The 23,689-nt window shown below is 37.2% G+C and overlaps 1 long non-coding RNA gene across 1 annotated transcript in view; it reads right to left on the reverse strand.

Annotated features, from left to right (window-relative positions):
- Positions 1–3,619: 3,619 nt before the first annotated feature.
- The window catches only part of LOC149119743 (uncharacterized), a 43,073-nt gene continuing 23,003 nt past the window's right edge, over positions 3,620–23,689 (reverse strand). Inside the window, exon 3 of the long non-coding RNA XR_016228316.1 lies at positions 3,620–3,911. This is a non-coding gene — a long non-coding RNA (uncharacterized LOC149119743). The remainder of the gene's footprint in view (positions 3,912–23,689) is intronic.

Here is a 23,689-nt window from a genome sequence, read left to right on the forward strand (position 1 = left end):
GAATACTATACAGAAGTTAAAAATGAAATCTGTTCATTTGCAACAAAATTGATGAATCTGGAAAACATCATACTTTGTGAAATAAGCCAGTCTCAAGGGGACAAATATCATATGTTCTGCCTAATCTGTGATAATAAACAGAGCACCTAAAAGGAAATCTGTAGAAGTGAAATTGGCACTGTAAGAAGCGATGACTTGAACAGTTCTTGTCTTGACTGTTGAGTAACAGTTTTTTGGTTGTTTTTGTTTTGTGTGTGTGTGTGTGTGTGTGTGTGTTTCTTAATGAAGAATGGTACCGGGAATGGTAGAGGGAGGAGGAGGTGGGCTGGGAGTGGAGGTGGGAAGACAGGTATGATGGGACAAATCCCTATATTCCTAAAGTTGTGCTTATGCAATTTGTACTCATTAAATAAGTGGTTTACTTGGGGAAAATAATAAAATCTAAAATTTAAAATAAAATAATAATAAAAATATAAATAAATGATAGAACCCTTGCTGTTTATCAGATACTTCAACGAATTGAGAGGCAGAGGGAACTCAACTTCTCCCACATGGCTGGCAGGGACCCAATAATTATCACTGCTGCCTCATGAGATCTGTATTAGCAGGAAGCTGAGTCAGAAATGGGGCCAATACCAAACCCATTTACTCTGATATAGGATATAGGTATCTTATCCAGCATCTTAACCTCTAGAACAAATGATCTCCCTTAAATTCACTATAAATCTAAAGAGAAAGCTGGCTTGAATGAAAGGTAGAAAAAAGATATTCTATGCAAATAATGAATAAAAGAGATCTGGAGTGTGTTTAAAAATATCAAACAAAATCAAACAAGACAATTGTGGAACAAAAAATAGAACCTTAAATATTGATAAAAGGATAAATTCTTCAAAGAGATAAAACAATTATAAATATTTGCATGCAAATAACTGAGCACCAAAATATATAAAGCAAAAAGTGATAGACTTGCAAGGGAAAATTTATACAATAATAATTTGAGACTTTGATATTTCATATTCAATAGTGGATAGAACAAGTCAGAAAATCCCTAAGAAAAGAGAATTTGAAAAATTAGACCAAAAGATGTGTACAGAACACTCCACTAAACAACAAAAAGTACATTCTCAAATACACGTGGAATAGTCTAGAAAATGGACTATAAATTAAGTGACAAAACAAGTCTCAATAAATTAAACATTGAAATCACACAAAGTATCTTTTCAAACCACAGTGGAATGAAAGCAGATATTAATAATAGAAAGCAAGCTGGAAAATTTAGACTTATGTGGAAAATTGAGATATCATACTTAACCAATTAGTCAAAATCCCATGAGGAATTTCAAAAATGCTTTGGAGTGAATAAAATTCAAACATAACATATGAGAGCAGGCAATTGGTCTAGTGCTTAAGATACTAGTTAAGATGCCTTCATCCTATGCTGGAATACCTAGGTTCACTTCTCAGCTCTGACTTTGACTCCAGTTTCCCACTAATTCATACTGTGGGGGGCAGCAATGATGACTTAAATAAATTGGGATCCTGACTTCCATGAGGGAGACCTGGATAGCATTTCAACTCCTGGCTATGGCCTTGCACAGCCTTGGTTGGAGTGGGCATTTGGGAAGGGAACCAGGAGACTCTACATATGTGTCTCTCTTGCTGTGTGTTACCCTGTCTTTCAAACAAATAAATAAATCAATAATTTGAAAAAAAAACACAATATGTAAAATTTATGAGATACAGCAAAAACAAAATCCAGTAAGAAATTTATAACCCTGAACACCTACCTTAAAAGATAATAAATACAGAGGCAGGTGCTATGATGCAGTCAGCTAAGCAACTGCTTGGGACATCAATATCCCATATTACCATGCCTGGCACCAAATCCTGCCTCCACTTCCAATCCAGCTTCCTGCTAGTGTGCTCGGTATGCACAGATAATGGTTCAAGTACTTGAGTCCTCCCACCATGTAGGAAACCCAGATGAAGTTCCTAGAACAAGGCTTCAGCTTTGTCTAGCTGAAGCTATTAAGGACATTTAGGAAAGTAAACTTGTACATGGAAAAGATCTCTATTTCTCTCTCACTTTCTCTCCTCCCCCACTCTCTGTCACTCTGCCTTTCCAGTAAGAAAAAATGAAAAAATGTTAAAAAAAGAATGAATATTTCAATTCAATGTCCTAATATTATACTCTAGTATTTTATATAAAGAAAATAAAAATAAATCTAAAACTAACACAATAAGGGAAATAATAATAACTATAGCAAAGACAAATGAAATAGAAAGGTAAAAAGAACAGAGAGGATCAATGAAACAAACATTATAGTCCAATAACTTTTATAAATATAGATGCAAAAACTTCCATAAAATATTAGCAATGTAAATCCATCAGCCCATTTTACATCATATCCAAGAAGAATTTATCCCAGGAATGCTATTGTGTTTTAACTTACAGAAATCAACAAATATAATGCATGACACTAATAGAAAGAAAGAAAATAAAACACAAAGTCATCTCAATTTATCCGGAAAAGGCATTTGATAAAATTTAGCACTTTCTATGATAAAAATTTTCCACAAATACAAATAAAAGGGAAACCCCTCACCATGAAAAGAGGCATTAATAAAAATTTCACAGTTAATACCTTACACAATGGTGAATTTTTAAATTTTTCTCCATAAGACAAGTAATATGACAAGGATTCCTATATTCAACATTTCTATTCATCATATTACTGTAAGTTCTAGCCAGAGCAATTAGGCAACAAAAAGAAATAGCAAGCATGCTATATAGAAAAGAATATCTAATAATATCCACAAAAAACCATGATCTTTACATTGATAAATCTACCAAAGAAAATTGTTGGAGCTAATAAAATAGTCAGCAAAGTAGCAAGATATATCCACATATATAAATCAGTTGCATTTCTATACATTAGCAATGAAGAAAAAGAAATTTAAAAACTACTAACAAATACAATAGTATCAAAAAGAATAAAATTCTTGAGGTGGACATTGTGGCACAGCACTGGGACACCTGCATCCCATATCAGAGTGCCAGTTTGCATGCTGGTTCTTCTACTTTCGATCCAGATTCTTGCTAATACACCTGGCAGAGCAGCAGATGATGTCCCTTCGGTTTCTGGCACCCACACTGGAGACCCAAATGAAGTTCCTGGCTCCTGTCTTAGGCTTGGCCCAGCTCTAGCTGTTGCAGGCATTTGGGTAGTAACCAGCATATTAAAGATATTTCTCTCTCTCCCCCTCTCCCTCTCCCTCTCCCCCTCCCCCTCTCCCTCTCCCTCTCCCTCTCCCTCTCCCTCCTCCCTCTCTCTCTCCCTCTCCCTCTCCTTCTCCTTCTACTTATCCCTCTCTCTCTCCCTTTCAAATGGAATAAAAATTTTCAAAAACATTTAAAACCAATGACATTTGTCAGAAAAGTTAACCAAAAATGCAATATTTGTACACTGACAGCTACAAAATATTCTTGAAAGATATTAAAGAAAGCTTAAATAAATGTAAAAATATCCTGTGTCAATGGAATGGACAATTTAATATGGTTTAGATGACAATACTCTCCAAAATAGTTACACATTTAATATAATCGATAAAATCTCAATAAAATTTTTGCAGAAGTAGACAATCTGATGCAAAAGTTCACATGGAATGTCATGGGACCCTGAATAGCCAATATATCTTAAAAAGTCTGTAGGACTTACACTTCTCAATTTCAAAATGAGATACAATGCTCCAGTAATCAAAACAATGTATCAATGGCATAAAAATAGACACATAGGGGCTGATGGTGTGGCATACCAGGTTAAGCCACCTCCTGCAGTGCTGGCATCCCATATGGGCACTTGTTCAAGTCCCAGCTGCTGCACTTCTGATCCAGCTCCCTGATAATGCACCTGGAAAAGCAGAAGATGGCTCAAGTACTTGGGCCCTTGCACCCACGTGGGAGACCTGGAAGAAGCTCCTGGCTCCTGACTTCAGATAGGCCAAGCTCCAGTAGTTGTGGCCATTTGGGGAATGAATTAGTGGATGGAAGATTTCTCTCTCTCTCTCTCTCTCTCTCTCTCACTCTGTTTTTCAAATAAATAAATAAATCTTGCAAAAAAATACAGATAAATGGATGAGAATTTAAATTTCAGAAATAGAACTATGCATCTTCAATTAGATGATTTTTTAAAGTTTAAATTCATTAGTAAAAAATCTCTTTATTGCACACCTACTAGATCTTTATACATCATTTCCATTAATCTAGCTGATTAATAAACTAATCAAATATTTCCAAACTTCCTGGCAACATAAAAAATAAAAATTAAAATAACATTTTTTCATAACAAAGTGGTGAAGTTTTAAAAAAGTATAATAATGCAAGGGAACTGTGATTGGAAAAGCAATTCCAAATACTCCCAGGGGGATATAATTTGTTATAATTATTTGGAAAATATCTTTGATGTATGCATTGAGTTCATGAAAAAGAATAAACTACCCTTTGATTTTGCAAATCTGTTCTGTGTTCTTTCCTATTTAATCTTTATTAATGTAAAAAGAATAGATTTTATGTGTTCCATAGGTACAGTTCCAAGAAGACAACCACACTTCCCTCACTCCCCTGCTTCTCCCAAATTCTCCTTCATCCTTACCTCTTCCTTCCTTCCTTCCTTCCTTCCTTCCTTCCTTCCTTCCTCCCTCCCTCCCTCCCTCCCTCCCTCCCTCCCTCCCTCCCTCCCTTCCTTCCTTCCTTCCTTCCTTCCTTCCTTCCTTTCATCGGCAGAGTTACACAGTGAGAGAGAGACACAGAGAGAAAGGTCTTTCTTCCGTTGGTTCACCCCCCAAATGGCTGCTACGGCCGGCACTGCACCAATCCGAAGCCAGGAACCAGGTGCTTCTCCTGGTCTCCCATGCGGATGCAGGGCCCAAGGACATGGGCCACCCTCCACTGCACTCCTGGGCCACAGCAGAGAGCTGGCCTGGAAGAGGAGCAACCGGGACAGAATCCAGCACCCCAACCAGGACTAGAACCCGAGGTGCCGGCACCACAAGCGGAAGATTAGCCTAGTGAGCCGCAGCGCTGGCCTATCCCTACCACTTTCATCAGTTTTTGCAAGGACATAATTTTAATCCACTCTTTATTCACAGGCTTATTTCACCACTAATCATAATATTCACAAATAAAAAGTAGGAAAACCACAATTCCACTGAAGTATAAACAAGGGCTAAAAGAAACCATCATACCCCAAAATGAAACGTTACCAAAATTATTCAATGGGGAAGTAGCAGTCTCTTAAATCAGTGATGTCCAGGACAAATGAGTATCCATTTGTAAAAGAATGTTGGACCTTATCTCAACCATATACAGAATTAAACTTAAAATAAATAAAAGACATAGATATAGCAATGGAAATAATAAAAACCATAGTGGAAATGATGCAAGTCAATTTTCATGGCCTTGAATTTAGCAATGATTTGTGATATATGACAATAGAAGAACAGACAACCAAAGAATGAATAGGTACATTTAATTTCATCAAAATTAAAACTTTTTTGCATCAAAAGACACTGGATAAAGAGTGTAAGACAACACCTGAGTGAGAAAATATTTCTAAATCATGTACCTGATAAGAGTGCAAAACCCAGGATCTATGACACTATCATACAACTTAATAACAATAAGGAAAACAAGCAACAAAAAGTGGGAAAACTGCTTGATTAAACACTTATCCAAAGAAGACAAAGAAATAGATAACATAAACATAAAAATATGGTCCACATAATTAATTAGTAGAAAAATACAGTCCTAAACCACAGTGAGATACAACTCCATATCTACTACATGGCCATTTTTTTAATGGAAATTATAAGTATTGAGGATGTGGAAGAATTGGAATCCTCATATACTGATGTCAACGTAAATGATGCAGCTACAATGAGATACAGTTTGCTGGTTCATCAAAAGCTAAATGTGAAATATATACTACTCGATATATATCACAAATTGAAAACTGGTGCTCAAACAATACTCACAGTAGTAGTATTCACAACAGCCCAAGAGTTGAAAAATCTCAAATGTACAACTTGTAAGTAGATAAAGAAAGTGCTATATAATCATGTAATAGACTACTACTCAGCTATAAAATGAAGTTCTGATACATGCTACAACATAGTTAAACCTTGAAAGATGTTATTGGGGCAGCATTTTAATGTAGTGAGTAAAGCTGCTGTCTGCAATGCCAGCATCCCATAGAGGTGCCAGTTCATGTCCTGGCTGCTCCACTTCTGATACAGCTCCCTGCTAATGGCCTGGGGAAAGCATCAGAAGATGACCAAGAGCTTGAGCCTCTGCTACACACATGAAAGACTTGACAGAAGCTTCTGGCTCCTGGCTTCGACCTGGGCCACCCTTGGCCATTACGGCCATCTGGGGAGGGAACCAGTGGATGGAAGACCTCTCTCTCTTTCTCTGTCTCACTCTCTCTCTCTCTCTCTCTTTTGCTATAACTCTGTCTTACTAAATAAATAAATAAATCTTTAAAAAATATATTATCTTAACTGGAAGAAGTCATATATAAAGTGCCACATATTGCAAAATTCATTTATACAAAATATCCAGAATAGATAAATCCATAGAGACAGAAAGCATATTAGTGGTTGCCAGGGGACTGGTGAGATAGAAGAATGTCCTTCAGTTGTAGAGATGAGAGCCACTTAGTGGGTAACTGCCCTCATAAGGAAAATAATTTAAGAAATTCAGCATATTTCTCACTTTATTAGAGACGTAGACCTACCTAGGCAGAGGTGTGCATGCAGCGAAGAAGGGCAGTGACTCGTTTCCCACCTAGAAGCTCACCATTCAAATACAGATGTTTTCTGGAAGAGTCCAGTATTCCCCAGGCCAAGAGGTGACAGTACACCCAGAAGCATCCAAATGGAACTTGATTCACCAGATAGAAGTGGACAACTAAAAGCTTGAATGACTATTAGAGATTCTTGATGGTGTTATACAGGTGCATGCATCTCCTTACAGATGAACAGATTGATCAGCTTGAATGTTTAGCAAGGATAAGAGCATTCACACATGAGTATTCATTCTGTCTCTGCAGGCAAATTCTGATTCTGATAGCTCAGCTTCTTGATTTCCCAATTCCCTGGATATGGTCTATATTTGCTAAACTAGCTCATGGTATTTTGGTGAAACAGGATCAATGAATAGACAAAAATATAAACAAGTCCCAGTCATCTAAATTCATCTATATCATGAAGAACTAGCAAGGAGAAGCAAGCATGAAAGGAAGAACTGCCTGGGTACCAGCAACAGGGCTTGTGGTGTGCTGAATGAGAAATTAAGCAGTTTCTGAGTGAGAGTTGGGGTACTGAGGAAAAATTCTGAGAAAGGTTCTTCTGGTGTGTCAACTGAATGTTTCAAGTTGGCTAAAATAAACGTACAGTTCTTTTAAAAGTTCGCTCAGGCCGGTGCCGCGGCTCACTAGGCTAATCCTCCGCCTTGCAGCACCGGCACCCTGGGTTCTAGTCCCGGTCGGGGCGCCAGATTCTGTCCCGGTTGCCCCTCTTCCAGGCCAGCTCTCTGCTGTAGCCAGGGAGTGCAGTGGAGGATGGCCCAAGTGCTTGGGCCCTGCACCCCATGGGAGACCAGGAGAAGTACCTGGCTCCTGCCATCGGATCAGTGCAGTGCACCGGCTGCAGCGGCCATTGGAGGGTGAACCAACGGCAAAGGAAGACCTTTCTCTCTGTCTCTCTCTCTCACTGTCCACTCTGCCTGTCAAAAAAAAAAAAAAAGTTCCTTCAGCAACTATACTGTTTCTGTGAGTGTAATGAGACTCCTTGCAGCTTTGCAGTGTATCAGGTTAAGCCACAGCCTGCAATGCCAGCATCCATTAAGGGCACTAGTTCCAGTCTCAACTGCCCCACTTCTGATCTAGCTCCCTGCTAATAAGCCTGGGAAAGCAGCAGATGTCCCAAAAGCTTGGACTTCTGCATCCATGTGGGAGACCTAGATGGAGTTCCTGGATCCTGGATTTGCCCTGGTCTAGCCCTTAGCCATTTGGGCAGTGAACCAATGGATGGAAGGTCTCTGCAACTCTGCCTTTCAAATAAACACACACACACACACACACACACACACATATTGTTAGGAAAAGAGATTGGTGCCTTCTGACACAGGGCACCATAAATGTTAGGAAAGGAGGTGCAGAATAGAGAGGAGGAAGTGTACGAATTTACAGCCAGACCGAATTTATTCACAGAAAATAAATCCGTAGAGGTGGGTGACCAACTGCCCCTGTGCACATGATGGAACACGTGGCAGAATGCCCCAACCCCAGGGGCCAGGCCTTTTATATTTTAGGAGAGCTAGGGGTGGGGGTGGGGTAGGGGGCAGCAGGCAGAGGGGAATTCCCGGAACTGGGCTTTCAGGTGTTCAGAGCACTGGTCTTTCAGGTGGCTGTGGGGGTGGGGTATGAAGGCAATGGGTTGTGAGACCCAATTGAGATTCAAGGGCAAGGAATACATTCCACTGTTTATCTCTTTTGGGAAATGAGGCTTATGTCCTTGTTCCATCACACACACACACACACATATAAATTTATATATATGCATGGGTGTAGAGAGACACAGTTTATGGGAGTTCTGTAGCCTGGGTGTAGAGAGAAGCAGTTTGCAAGAGTTCTGTAGCCTGGGATCAGGTATACACAATATACGGGATTTCTATAGCCTGGGAGTAGGTATACGCAGTATACGGGATTGTATATATATATATATATATATATATACATATATATAATTTATATATATAAAAAAATTCTACATGATTTTGTCTTGGTGAAGGGATTTCAGGTGTTTATTTTTATTCTTGGGTTTCCCCTTTTTAAACATATTTTATCTTGATACTACTTTTACATTATTATTTGTATATTCACAGATTTATATATTTTTAAATAGTTGAAATGGTAAATAATATATAAAATTGTAGAGGCCAGGAGGAAAACTGAATACTGTGAAAGTGTTAGAAATTTTTAAAATGTAATTTCTTAAATGAATAAAAATCTTCATATTCTCTAACAATTCTAATTGTTTCTGTTTAATTGCACAGTAACTCAATGTGTGCATTGAATCTTTAAATAAATGAATGTGTATGTATATTTCTAATAAAAATAATTTATTTTCATTTAAGAAAACACTGATTTAAAAAAAAAATAGAGGGAATGAAAAAACATAATTTTTTTCAACCCACTCCAACCTCATTTATATTTCCAATTACCATACTGACAAACCTATTGTCAAAGTTAACAATAACTTCCAGGTTGTTAAATCTACAACTTTTTTTCAAAAGCACTCAATAATGTTCTATCAAGCTAAATAGTTCTTTCTCAAAAGTAATTTTCTTCTTTCAGAATTTTTATGTATTTCATAAACCCACAAACATATTTTTCTTCCTGAATCACTAATGATTTACATATTTTCTCATGTAGGTTGATTATACAAAAGTACTTCAAATGTTTGTGGAAAATGAAGTTAGAACTTAAGTTTATTTCGGTGCGCAAATATTTAAATTTATGCACAGCTTTTTCTTAGTACCCATTTTCCATGGACATTTTGAAAACCTCTTCTGTGTATATCAATCTTGTTTTCATTCCAATGTTTGATGTCAGTTTTTCTGACTTATCTTCTTTTACTTCCTTTCCTTTTATTATAGCAAATGCACACAACATATTCTGCATGACACCTATGCATGACGATTCAGTGGCACTGAAGAGCTCTCTGCAGTTACAAGATTTATTGTACCTGGTTGGCTTCAGATAACTATCAGTAAATGAATAGGCAAATAATCCCCCTGATTCTACTGGGGACCCTGTCGCATTAGAAAAAATGTAGTAGCCACAGATTCAAACATGTGCGGCAGGCTGGATCTTGGGACAGTACTATTACGTGGGAAAACTGTCACAATCAAAATGGAGTTATTCAGGTCAAACCCCAACAAATTGGATTCAAGAGGCTATGATGCCGAAGTCCTCATGTATATTTTCCTGATAACAAGAACTATCAAGAAGTACTCTACCAAGACTACTACTTTGCAAAAAGGTCATTGGAATAATGTGCAAAAACTACTTGTATAATGACATCTACCCAGCAGCTATTTGTTCAACCTCACACTGATACTCTTGTTACTGATCTTGGCAGCCATGGATAACTATTTTAAAGCAATTGATGTAATCCTCTTCATTTTACCTTAAAAAATCTTTATCTCATTCTGGCTTCCTGGGTATATTGCAGGTCCACCATGGCACACTTGTCCTTGATTTTAATCACCTGCCACTTTTGAGTAAAATGAATCAGTCTCTACTGCTCATATTAGGTTGACATAAGCAATAAAAAATCTGTTTATGTCTAACAACTTTCCTTTTGTGAGGAAATATGAATGAAATATGTAGCACTATACCAGCATGTTCTCAGGGAAATTTGTGAATATTGACATGGACCAAAAAGAGAAACATTAATTGGAAATGTAGGTATTACCTGATTCTATGAGATTTTCCCTTTCCATTGTCTTTTGATGTACTTACAACTCTGAATTTGTAGATATTTGATGAAAATTCAAACAACTGTTGTTAACAGCGTTATTTCTGTCTGGTAGAGAAACAATTCCTTTTTCTGGATGTAGTTAGGTTTGTATCTACAGTTGTCCCTCAGCGTCCATGGGAGACTGGATCTGGATACCTGTGGACATGAATGTCTGTAGATGCTCAAGTCCCTTATCCATGGCATAGTATTTGCTTATAACCTATATACATCTTTCTGTAAACATAGACTTAAATCATCTCTAGGATTACTAATAATACCTAATGTAAGGTCAGTGCTATTTAAATAATTGTTATACTGCATGGTTTAAGAGATAAGGACAAGAAAAAATGGTCTGCGTATGTTTACACAATAATTTTAAAATTCTATCTTTGTAACATGAAATGACGTACTATTGAATGATACCTGATTCTCATTCACTTCCATAAGCAGAAACTTACTAAATCACCTTACTTTTCCTTGCATTTTGGCATTTGTACAGGTTTACTAAGAATCTACCTTACTTTTCATGAAAATGTAAAAAAGAATTGAATTTACTAATCACATCGACAAATTGATTGTAGAAAGAGGGCTTTACCAGAAGTGCTATACGGCAGAATGGTGCTCAGGCAGGACAAACTGCCTTTAATGAAAGTAGGTTAGCTTTACTTTTGAAGACAATGCATACAAAACACTCTTAGGAAATCTATCTTGCTGCCTGGTATTCGGCAGGTTGTCGGACTTACAGGTTTTAAAATAGTCTTTCTGTTAAGCCAGAAATATTAAGACAGGTTGAGAACCTTGAGAAAAAGAGTGCATCCAAACTCATGGAACACTTAAGTACAATTTGGTGAGGAGGGTTTCTTTTCTTAAGATTCATTCCCCAGACTTCCAATAGCAAAATATAGACTTAGAAACCCAAAATCCTTTTTCAAGCCATATTTGAATTTAATTTTGAAAATTTCTAAATGCAAAAATTAATTTTGTAATCTCAGTATTTTTTTCAATATAGTATGGTTCTATATTTGCAAAGAAAACTCAAGACACCCTATATGGTAAATTAACACTATTCCTGTACTTATATAAATGTTCAGAACAAAATTACTGAAACCAGGCTTATTTTCTGCTTTATAATTATCTTTCTTTGAGATTATTGTGATCAAAGGATGGCACCACTAGGAAAGATTATTAAAATCTTTGAAATGGACCAAAAATATTACTAAGTGTCTACAATGGAAACCTAAATATTATCTAAATCTGTTTTCTCTGATTTTAGAGCTTGCAACATTTATTGCTATTGTGCTTTTGTACAATTCTGCAACTTGTAGATAACTGATCACCTTGCAAGTGACTCTTGATTGTAGACATGAAAATAAATGAACAATTAGCAGTTTTCCTTTGTGGGGGAAAAAGGTGAATTTACATCTATGTGGAAGGAGAAAAGAAGTATGGTATTTGTATTCTCTTTATACTTGGTCTTAACATCTTACTGGTTCTATTCAGTTAATGGTTTAAATGAAATCATTGGACTGTATTAATTTTATATTTGTATTACAGTCATTATTTTATCTAAGGGCGAAAAATCCTATAAGTTTTAACAATCTTTCCCAATTCTACAGGTCTGTCTCTGAATCTATGTTCTGAGCTCTATTCGCCCATTACATAAACTTTCAAGCATTGGACAGATTTCAATTCTTTATTTGGTATTTGTCATCACTGAATATATAAAGTACTCATATTTTAAGACAATATGTGATTATAGGACATTTTATGACTAAAATATTTATAAAATTTCTTCTAAAAATGAATCATTTTTCAGGTTCTCACAAAGGAAAACAAATTGAAATTTCACAATTATAAAAATATAATCTCAGCTTTAAAGATTATACACATAGTTTTTAGCATGCTGTTTCTCAGATAAATTATTATTGGAATTTTGGGAGAGATAAGATTTGGTTTGCCTCACTGCTCTACATATTTGAGATCTATAGCTTCTTTGTTCCTAGCAATAAATGCTAGTCAATATCATGCATTTTCAAATCCCCCCCCCCAAAAAAAAACATCCACACACTTCAGAGGAGAAAAGTATGGCTCTCAGCTTAGAACCAACAGGTTCTTGCTTGTTTAAATTTAAGTAGACAGTTAAACAGATATTTCAATACAACTATTTTTACTCTGACAATTTGCAATGATCCCATGAAGTGGATAATTTATCATACAGATCATGAAGACCTAACATTACTTAAGAGCAAGCAAATTGTATACGCTCAAAAATACGTGTGATTACAATAGTAAATGGTAGCTTGCCTTTAAAAATGAGAAATTGAACAAATGAGTGAGCTGAATCAATAATTATGTATCTAAATAGATGACGTGACTCCTGGAATTGTCATTTTATTACTTTTCAACAAACTGATGAACTTGTAGGTAGGATTTTTGTCACTTGAGATCAAAATTCAAGATGGACTCATCATTTTCCTTTATATCCATTTCTTTAAGGAAGAATACTTAGAGGTAGCATTAATTTGTCTTATGAACTAACATTTTACTGCCTTATTCAAAAAGACTGAATCAAGGGCCTGGCACTGTGGCGTAGTGGGTGAAGCCTCCACCTGCAGTGTTGGCATCCCATATAGGTGCCAACTCTAGCCTCCGCTGCTTCACTTCCGATCCAGCTCTCTGATAGCCTGGGAATGCAGTAGAAGATGGACAAGTCCTTGGGCCCCTGCACCCGTGTCAGAGACGCAGAAGAAGCTCCAGGCTTCTGCACAGCTCCAGCCGTTGCGGCCATCTGGGGAGTGAACCAGCGGATGGAAGATATCTATCTCTCTCTCTCTCTCTCTCTCTCTCTGCCTTTGCCTCTCTGTAACTCTCTTTCAAATAAATAAATATGTATTAAAAAAAACTAAATCAAGTAATTTAAGAAAGCTTCACAAGTTAAGAAGGTATCATGCTGTTGAACTATAAGGTTGCTGTCTATAGCAACTTAGGACTAGGGAAGAGCACATTAGGAAGACTATTTTTCTTACATTGCAAGTTTATTTTAGGCATGTCTGGGGGTGTTGCTGGAGACTGGAACAAGTTGACTAACGTAAAACCAAGCATTCTTTAGTGAAGATATTTTACTCAAATCTCTTATGCAGTGTCCCACTAATTGTTCTAAACAATTGGTCTTATCTATGCATCTCCAATACAGAAAAATCCGTTTTTCCACTGGTTATTGTGAAGAGTCAATGAGATGCTGAATGTAAAAGTACCTTACAAATGAATGTGAGATGTTTGCATATATAAGGTCTGATGCTATTATCCCTAAGAACACTTTCAAATACCTTTCAATTTTGTGACTATGTGAGAGATAATAAATGGATTAGTCCAACATATTACACAAGGAATACTAGTTCAATCAGATCTCAGTATGATTTTCTGAACAAATCAACAAATGGAATGTTAGGTTAAAGTTAATGGATTAAAAGTATGGGAGTATACAATAGGGAGAAAGAATGACAGTGTTTTCTTGGGTGTTTGGATATTGAACCTTTTCCTTGTAACACATGAAATATATTTTGCAATGGTTTGACTTAGTCTAAAAAAGCATGAGCCTTTACCGGAAATTTATTGCAATAGTCCTCTCAATGGGCTGTGTGCCTCTTTCAAAGATAATCATGAGAAAAGTATTGAGCTATATGAAACAAGAAATCCAAATAGCTGCCCGGTTTTAAATATGTTAGCTTCAGTTGTGATTTTAATTGAATTGACCTCTTAGATGAATCATGGATTTTCTCTATGTGTGTTCTAGTATCACTTACATGTGGATAACCAGGCGCTTGTAAAGAAAAGTTTTCAAGAGGTCAGCATTGTGCCATAGCATGTTCAGCCGCCACCTGTGATGCCAGCATCCCATGTGGGATCTAGTTTGTGTCCCAGCTGCTCCCCTTCCTATATAACTCTTTGTTGAGGCTTCTGAGAAAACAGTGAGTATGGCCCATGTGCTTGCACCCCTGCTCCCATGTGAGAGACCCAGATGGATTTCTTGGGTCCTAGCTTTACCTTAGCCCTGCCCTGACTGTTGTGGCCACTTTGGGGAGTGAAACTACAGATAGAAGATCCCCTCTCTCTCTGTTACTCAGCCTTTCAAATAAATAAATAATAAGTCATTAAAAATTAACCATTGAGCATCTTATGTCGGCAGTTATTGTGATGTTTTGGGTAGTTCATATTTTAATTAGTAAATTAGTATCTGGGCCTAGTGGTAGTCTTCAATTTATCTACTGATGTTCACTCCTGCTCAGAATAATTATAACAGGTGCCAAATTACCCCCTTTAACTCCATAATGAGTACACATTTAATTATTCTTTAAACCTCTGCTAAGAATTTTCTTCATTCTTTGACATTATTACTGTAGATAGTAGTCTACATTTAGTCATGCCAACCATGCTGAGCATGAACTTGAAATTCTGAATCCCAGCAAACTTATACAAATTTCTCTTCAGAAGAAGCATTTTGAAGCCAGCATTGTGGCTAGTAAAGCCACTGTAGCTAGTAAAGCTTCCACCTGTGATGCCGGCATCCTATGTGGGTGCTGGTTCAAGTCCTGTGTGCTCCACTTCCAATCCATATCCGTGTTCATGCACCTAGAAAAGCATTGTAGGATGATCCAAGTGGTTGAGCCCTTGCCACTCACATGGGAGACCCATACAAAGCTCCTAGCTCCTGGCTTCAGTATGGTCCAGCCCTAGCCATTGTGGTTATTTGGAGAATGAACCAGCAGATGGAAGCTCGTTCTCTCTCTTTCTCTCTCTCTCTCTCTCTCTCCCTCTCCCTCTCTTTTGTAACTCTGATTTTCAAATAAATAAAAGAAAAGAAAAAAGAAGCACTTCACATTTTGAAGAAAACTGTATTGAGAAAGTAAATACATGCTATATCTCACAATTACACACAAATGAAAAGATGGTGATCTTTCTACCACAAATTCCAATAGTGGGGACCATGTCTCAGTGACCCCTAGGTAAAGGATCTTGTCTCCTAGGATATTGTAATAAAAATGTCATAAGGCTTCAAAAAAGATAAGTCAAACAATTTCAAATGTTAATCTGTAAGCTGTTCTTGCCTGTGATGTTATGTGATGTGACAAGGTTTTATAAAGCTTAATGGGAAGTTAAAAACTGTTATGTCACCCAATTGCAGAGTAAAGACAACTCCATTTATGTTAAATCAATTTCATTACGACAAAATATAATTGAAATAGAGCAAAAACAATTATCTTCTTTCAGTCAACAAATGAATTACTTTTTCCATACACAAACATGAAAAAGTTACCATAAAGGGCAAAGAGCCTCTGACAGCATATACAAGGCATTTCAAAAAGATGTGGGAAAAAATTGAAGTTACCCTCTATTTCTTGGTGCTTAACACCTGCAGTAGCTGATGCACAATTCCAGGGGTCAGACCTAAGGAAGTTTCCTCTACATCTATTAGAAAAGTGCGCTGAATGGTCAGGAAACAAGGCCCAGTGTCACCCTTGGATGCCCTGTGGAAACTGGGAGCGGTTTCTTCCATATTCTGCAACTCTGGGCCTATGGATGTTGGTGTTACAATCCATGGAGTAGCTCACAATGACCAATGGGACCTGAAAGGCCCTATTTACACTCCTCTGCTTCAGATTCACATCTTGCAATCACAATTTCCAGCATAATCTATACTCATCCTGTGAGACATGGGTAAGGACACCACTTCCTCCTGTAGCTCTGACATCATGACTGTTAGTTCTACAAGTCCCAGGAATACCTGATCTCTCCTGTGGGAGTTAGAAGAAGGCCTTATCTGCAATCTCCGCTCCAGGCCTGTACCTGCTAGTGCACAATACTCAGTGTTACCTGCAATTGCCATGTGGGAACTGGCTAAGGTACACTTCAAACACTGTAGCCCTGGGGCTGTGCCTGTTGGAATATTCTAAAGTCACCTGAATTAACACCAAGGGATATGGATAAGGATCCGATTGCATCTTCCAGCTCTAAGTATGTGACTGTTCGTTCTATTTACAAGCCCCAGGAACATGTGTGTTCACCCGTGGAGCCTGGGGAAGGCGCTATCTGATCTAGGATGGTATCATCATTGTGCGCAACCTTCAGCATAAATGGTGATCAACCTGTTAGAAGGCATTCTCCAAGTCCTGCAACTCTGAAACTGGGATTCTCAGAGCTGTCATCCACTGAGTCCTCTGAGTACTCCCCACGGGACCTGAGAAAGTCCTGAACTGCAGTTGACTGCTCCAGTCCCATGACTGCCAATGCAAAATCCCCAGCATATCTTTTGCATTTTTCATGGGATGCAGAAAAGGTAATCTTCCTGCTATGCAACTCCAGGAGTATGATATCATATTAAAAAGAATCTATCCAGAGGACTAGGGAAGGCTCTATTTGTATTCCACTACTCCAGGACCACTCCTACCAATGTACAATTTTTTTTAATCTTTTTTTTTGTAACAAGATTTATTTATTTATTTGAAAGAGTTACAGAGAGAGGGAAAGACTGTGACAGAGAGATCCTCCATCCACTGGTTCACTCCCTATATGGCAGCAATGGCTGGAGCTGGGCCAGTCCCAAGAGCCAAGTCCCAAGACCTTTTTCTAGGCCTTCTGTGTGAGTGCAGAGGCCGAAGGACTTCAGATGTCCTCTACTGCTTTCCCAGGCACATTAATAGGGAGCTGAATCAGAAGTGGAATAGTCAAGAATCAAACCAGTGCTCATATAGGATGCTAGTGTCCAGGCTGTGGCTTTAGTCACTAATCCACAATGCCAGCCCTAAAATTTATCTTTCAATCACATATTTCCATGCTCTTTTGAAGTAGTCTAATTTGTTAGTTGAGCCAACACACGCTGCTTCCCATTGTGTGCATTAGCAGGAAGCTGGGATTGCAAGTAGCTCCAAAACTCAGTTCAATGCATCCCATATGAACGCAGGTGTTCTAAGCATCTTAACCCCTGCATCAAATGCCCACCCTCAAAATAAACTTATCATTTAATTGTATTTACCACAAACTTTTTTACATGCCCTCATATCTGACATGAGATCTTAGACAAATTTATTTATTTTCTCTTAAAATATTGATACTATTCTGTAATTGATGCTTTTTGTTACACTGACTTTCATGACATTAATTGCTTTGTCTCACCTGATAGTTTTTTTAACCTTTATTTAATAAATACAAATTTCCAAAGTACAACTCTTGGATTATAGTGGCTTTTCCCCCCATAATCTCCCTCCCACCTGCAACCATCCCAACTCTCACTCCCTCTCCTATCCCATTCTTCATCAAGATTCATTTTCAATTATCTTTATATACAGAAGATCAATTTAGTATATACTAAGTAAAGATTTCAACAGACTGCACCCACACAGAAACACAAAGTATAGACTACTGTTAGAGTACTAGTTATACCATTAATTCACATAGTACAACACATTAAGGACAGAGATCCTACATGGGGAGTAGGTGCACAGTGACTCCTGTTGTTGATTTAACAATTTCACACTCTTATTTATGACATCAGTAATCACCCAAGGCTCTTATCATGAGCTGTCAAGGCTATGGAAGCCTTTTGAGTTCACCAACTCTGATCTTATTTAGACAAGGCCATAGTCAAAGTGGAAGTTCTCTCCTCCCTTCAGAGAAAGGTACTGCCTTCTTTGATGGTCCCTTCTTTCCACCAGGATCTCACTCACAGAGATCTTTAATATAGGCTCTTTCTGTGTTCCACTACTCCAGGACCACACCTACCAATGCACAATTCTTATCATAACCTGTATTCACCCTGTGAGACCCAGGAAAGGACATCTTCACATCCTCCAGTGCTGAGACTAGAGCTTTTGGCATGATAAGCCTCAGAATCACCCACACTCAGTAAGAACTGGAGAAGTCTCATTCACATGTCATAAACTCAGGGCCAAATATGTTCATCAGCCAAGACCCGGCACCACTGAGCCTTGCCTTGTAGGACTAGAACACAGACCTCTCTGTAGTCCAAAGCACCAGGATAGTGGGTGCTGCCATCAAAAACCTTATTGTTATTGCCACCCAACTCCCTGGGACCTAATGACACAAACCTATGGCAACCAACAACCACTTCAAAACCATATTACTATCTCCCAAAGTGGCTGCAGGTGAGACACTGTAGCACTCACAGACACTGCTGATATCGATTATTGCTGAAGAAATCACTTGGAGTTTACACTTTTGGATCCACTTATAACTAAACCTAAAGCAACTGCTCAACTGACACTTCATATTCCATCTAAACAAGCAGTTTTCTAGTGAAACTACTCCATAAAGAAGAAGCAACTCTTAAACTAGATGTACAGACATCAATGTAGGGGCACGGGAAACAAGAAGAAGTAAAGAAGCACAATACCTCCAAAATAACACAATACTTCTCCAGAAATAGATTCCAAATTGAAGGAAATCTTTGAGAGGCCTGGAAAAGAATTCGAAATAATGAATCCTAAGGAAACACATTGAGGTTCAAGAGTACACAGATAGACAATCCAAATAAATGAGGAAAAGAGCATGATATTAAAGAGAAATTAAACAGAAATAGAAATCATTAAAATTAAACAAATTAAATAAAAAATGCAATTGAGAGCTTCAACAAGAGATAGACCAGACAAAAACATAGGATTTTTTTTTTTTTTTACAGGCAGAGTGGATAGTGAGAGAGAGAGAGAGAAAGGTCTTCCTTTAGCGTTGGTTCACCCTACAGTGGCCGCTGCGGCCAGCGCACCGCGCTGATCTGAAGCCAGGAGCCAGGTGCTTCCTCCTGGTCTCCCATGGGGTGCAGGGCCCAAGTACTTGGGCCATCCTCCACTGCACTCCCTGGCCACAGCAGAGAGCTGGCCTGAAGAGGGACAACCGGGACAGAATCCGGCGCCCCAACGGGGACTAGAACCTGGTGTGCCGGCGCCGCAAGGCGGAGGATTAGCCTAGTGAGCCGCGGCGCCGGCCAAAAACATAGGATCTTAAGGAGGAGAATTTTGGAATAATTCAGTCAGACAAAAATAAAGAGGATTAAAAAGAATGAAGAAAGCTTATAAGACATACAATATACCATTAATTGAAAAATATTCATATTTAATGAAATATTTAAAAATTCTCATATCTTAAAAATGTTACTTCAAAAATAAAAAAATGAAGATAAATAATTTTTAAAAAAAGGATATAGACATCCAGATATAGGAATTTCAAAGAATTGCAACCAGATTCAATCAAAAAAGACCTTCCCCAAGGAAAATTATAGTCAAATTGTCAAAAGATAAGAATAGGAGAGAATTTTAAAGGCACTGACAGAAAACTATCAACTTAAATATAAGGGAAAACACATTAGATTAACAGTAGACTTTTCAACAGAAACCCCACAGGCTAGAATGGAATGGAATGATGTATTCATGGTCTTGACAGAAAAAAGTATTATATCCAGTGATGCCATACTTTAGAAGAGAAATAGAAATAAAGTCTTTTCCAAATAAGCAAAAACTTAGAGAATCCATCACCAGCATATAAGACCCACAAGAAATCCTGAAGCTGGTCCTATGTTAGAAGGAAAATGCTCAAAACAACCATCACGGAAACATAATAGTATAAAATTCACTAACAGAGCAGATACACAACAGAGAAAGAGAAGAAAACCCAACCTTATCAGTATGGAAAGCTACAACACATACACACACACACACACACAATAAGAGGCAGAGAGAAATATAATACAATCAGTAAGCAATTAACAAAATCACAGGAGTTAGTTCTTATGCATCAATATTAACCTTTACTCTAAGTGGATTAAATTTCTCAAAGGATATATATTAGCCAAATGGATATACAAGACTCCATAATTTACTGCCTACTAGAAACTCACAAGTAAAGAGACACATAGACTGAAAGTAAAGGGTTGGAAAATGATACACCAGGTGAATGGAAACCAAAAATTCTATGTAGTAGCTATACTCACATGAGATAAAACAGATTTTAAAATAATAAAATGTAAAAAGTGACAAAGGACATTATACATTGATAACAAGATTGATTCAGTAACAGCACATAAGAATCATAAATATATATGCAGCCAACACAAGACCACTTAAACATATAAAACAAATATTATTAGACCCAAGAAGATAGAGTCTAATACAATAATAGTGGGTGACTTCAACATCCCACTATCATAATTGGACAGATCATCCGGACAGAAAATCAACAAAAATGCATCTGAGTTTCCTGAGTACCAAGAAATCAAAGAGCTAGCTCAGGTTTGACAACCCTAATATGGGTGCTATATATAGACAGTAACATAAAGTGTGAAAATTCTAAGCATCGTATCTGGTTAGCCTATTTTTGTCCTCTGGAGAAGCTGAAGTTCTGGCAGTCTATTATGATAGTTACCATCAGGTAATTATGCATACAAACCCCTTCTTCAGAACATTTCAACCTTATGTTTTAGTTTAGGATTGACATCGGTAACTCCATTTTAAATCCCAAAATCTTGCTTTGCCATATGTTTCTTGAAAGTATCATTAATCAGTCATTCTGTAGCTATGCTCTGTTGGTTGCACATTGCCAGGCTGAACTTCGTCCCAGATATTTGGTCTTACCTGGTCTTACATTGGAAGGGAAAGATTGATCACCCTGAGTGAGTATCAGAAATCTTTTCAACCACATTTCAGCAAGAAAAAGGAAGAAAGAGAAGTCCTTAGACTATGTTTACTTGAAGTCCATTAATAAAAATAAGTTTATCACTTCTGCAGGTGAGAGACATTATATCAAAGCATCAGACAAGGATTACCTCACAGGAATTGTACATATGTAGAATTTAGACAGGTGATAGGCACAAAGCTCAAAAAGGGAAAATGCAGAAGAAAACAACAGAATCATTAAAAATCACACTTGCATATTAAAAACAATAAGCAAAGTTGCAATTGAAAAGTAAATATTAGTTTGTATATTCATTATTTTCAGTAGTTACAGTAAGAAAAGTTGATTTACCATATAGTAATTTCAGATGTGGAGAAATCTCAAAATTATCAAGTCTCAAAGTCAAAACACTCAGTGTAGAACTTTAAAGTTTAACTTTGAGTCTAAAGAATTATCAGAGTTTCAAACCATGTGGTCAAAGTAAGATCTTTGCCAAAGCTTTGGGCTAGATCTAATCAGAGTTAAGGTGATCACACAGACATTTTAATAGGTAGACAATGTTAACTCCTTTACAACTCAGTTCTCCCAAGCAATGAGACTCCACAAAGACAACAGAAAACACAAAAAAACCTTACCCCAAGATGCACAAAACTCTCATTACCTATGTCAGTTGCAAAAACAAAGATAAACCTTAATAAAAATATTAGCAGGTGGTTTCAATATATGATCCTATTATTTCATGGCAGTTAAATACAACAAGAACAAAGAGGTAGAGAATCAGGGAACAAGCTCTTGAATGAACAATGAGTCACTGAAAAAATCAAGAGAAATCAAAAAATTTCTGGAAACAAAAGTAAACAACAATACAACATACACTTTGTGTTTCTGTGTGGGTGCAAACTGATGAAATCTTTACTTAATATATACTAAATCAATCTTCTGTATATAAAGATAATTGAAAATGATTCTTGATGTGAATGGAATGGGAGAGGGAGTGGGAGTGGCAGTGCAAGTGGGAGGGAAATTATGGGGGGGGGAAGCCATTGTAATCCATAAACTGTACTTTGGAAATTTATATTTACTAAATAAAAAATATTAGCATGTGATGTTAATATATGAGGGAGCGGGAATGGGAGTGCAAGTGGGAGGGAAATTATGGGGGGGGGGAGCCATTGTAATCCATAAACTGTACTTTGGAAATTTATATTTACTAAATAAAAAAATATTAGCATGTGATGTTAATATATGATCCTAATATTTCACGGCAGTTAAATACAACAAGAACTAAGAGGTAGAGAATCAGGGAACAAGCTCTTGAATGAACAATAAGTCACTGAAGAAATCAAAAGAGAAATCAAAAAATTTCTGGAAACAAAAGTAAACAACAATACAACATATCAAAACTATGGTATACACAAAAGTAGTGTTAGGAAAGTCTCTATCAATCAGAACGTACATCAAGAAACTGAAAAGGCACCAAACAAATGAGCTATCAATACATCTCAAAGACCTAGAAAAACAACAGCAAACCAAATCCAAAGCTATTAGAAATAAAGATAAATTTTAACTGAAAAGTGATCCCTGTTAGGAATTTGCAAAACATTATGCTGAGTGAAATAAGCCAATCCCAAAGGGAAAAATACCACATGTTCTCCCTGATAGGTGACAACTAACTGAGCAACAAAAAGGAAACCTGTTAAAGCGAAATGAACACTATGAGAAATGGTGACTTGATCAGCTCTTGTCCTGACGGTTGATGTACAATGTAATACTTTATCCATTTTAGTATTTTTTTTTGTTCTAGTACCATTGGTTGAACTCTGTAATTAACACACAATTATTCTTAGGTGTTTAAATTTTAACTGAAAAGTGATCCCTGCTAGGAATTTGCAAAACATTATGCTGAGTGAAATAAGCCAATCCCAAAGGGACAAATACCACATGTTCTCCCTGATGGGTGACAACTAACTGAGCACCAAAAAGGAAACCTGTTAAAGCGAAATGAACACTATGAGAAACGGTGACTTGATCAGCCCTTGCCCTGATGTTGATGAACAACTTAATATGTTATCCCTCTTAGTATTTTTTTTTGTTTGTTCTACTTAATACTTTTGGTTGAATACTGTAATCAATACACAATTCTTCTTAAGTGCTGAAACTTAAATGAAATGTGATCCCTGTTAAATATAAAAGAGGGAATAAGAGAGGAAGAGATGTGCAAGTTGGGACATGCTCAAGCTGACTTACCTCAAACAGTAGAGTTAGAAACATACCAGGGGATTCCAATTCAATCCCATCAAGCTGGCATGTACCAATGCCATCTCACTAGTCCCAGTGATCAATTTCTGTTCACAATTGATCATAATGATAGGACTAAGAACCAAAGGGATCACATAAACAAGAATAGTGTCTGTAAATACTAGCTGAT

This window comes from Oryctolagus cuniculus, chromosome X, assembly GCF_051225735.1.
Source record: "Oryctolagus cuniculus isolate XC-2025 breed Fujian yellow rabbit chromosome X, ASM5122573v1, whole genome shotgun sequence".
Lineage (NCBI taxonomy): Eukaryota > Metazoa > Chordata > Mammalia > Lagomorpha > Leporidae > Oryctolagus > Oryctolagus cuniculus.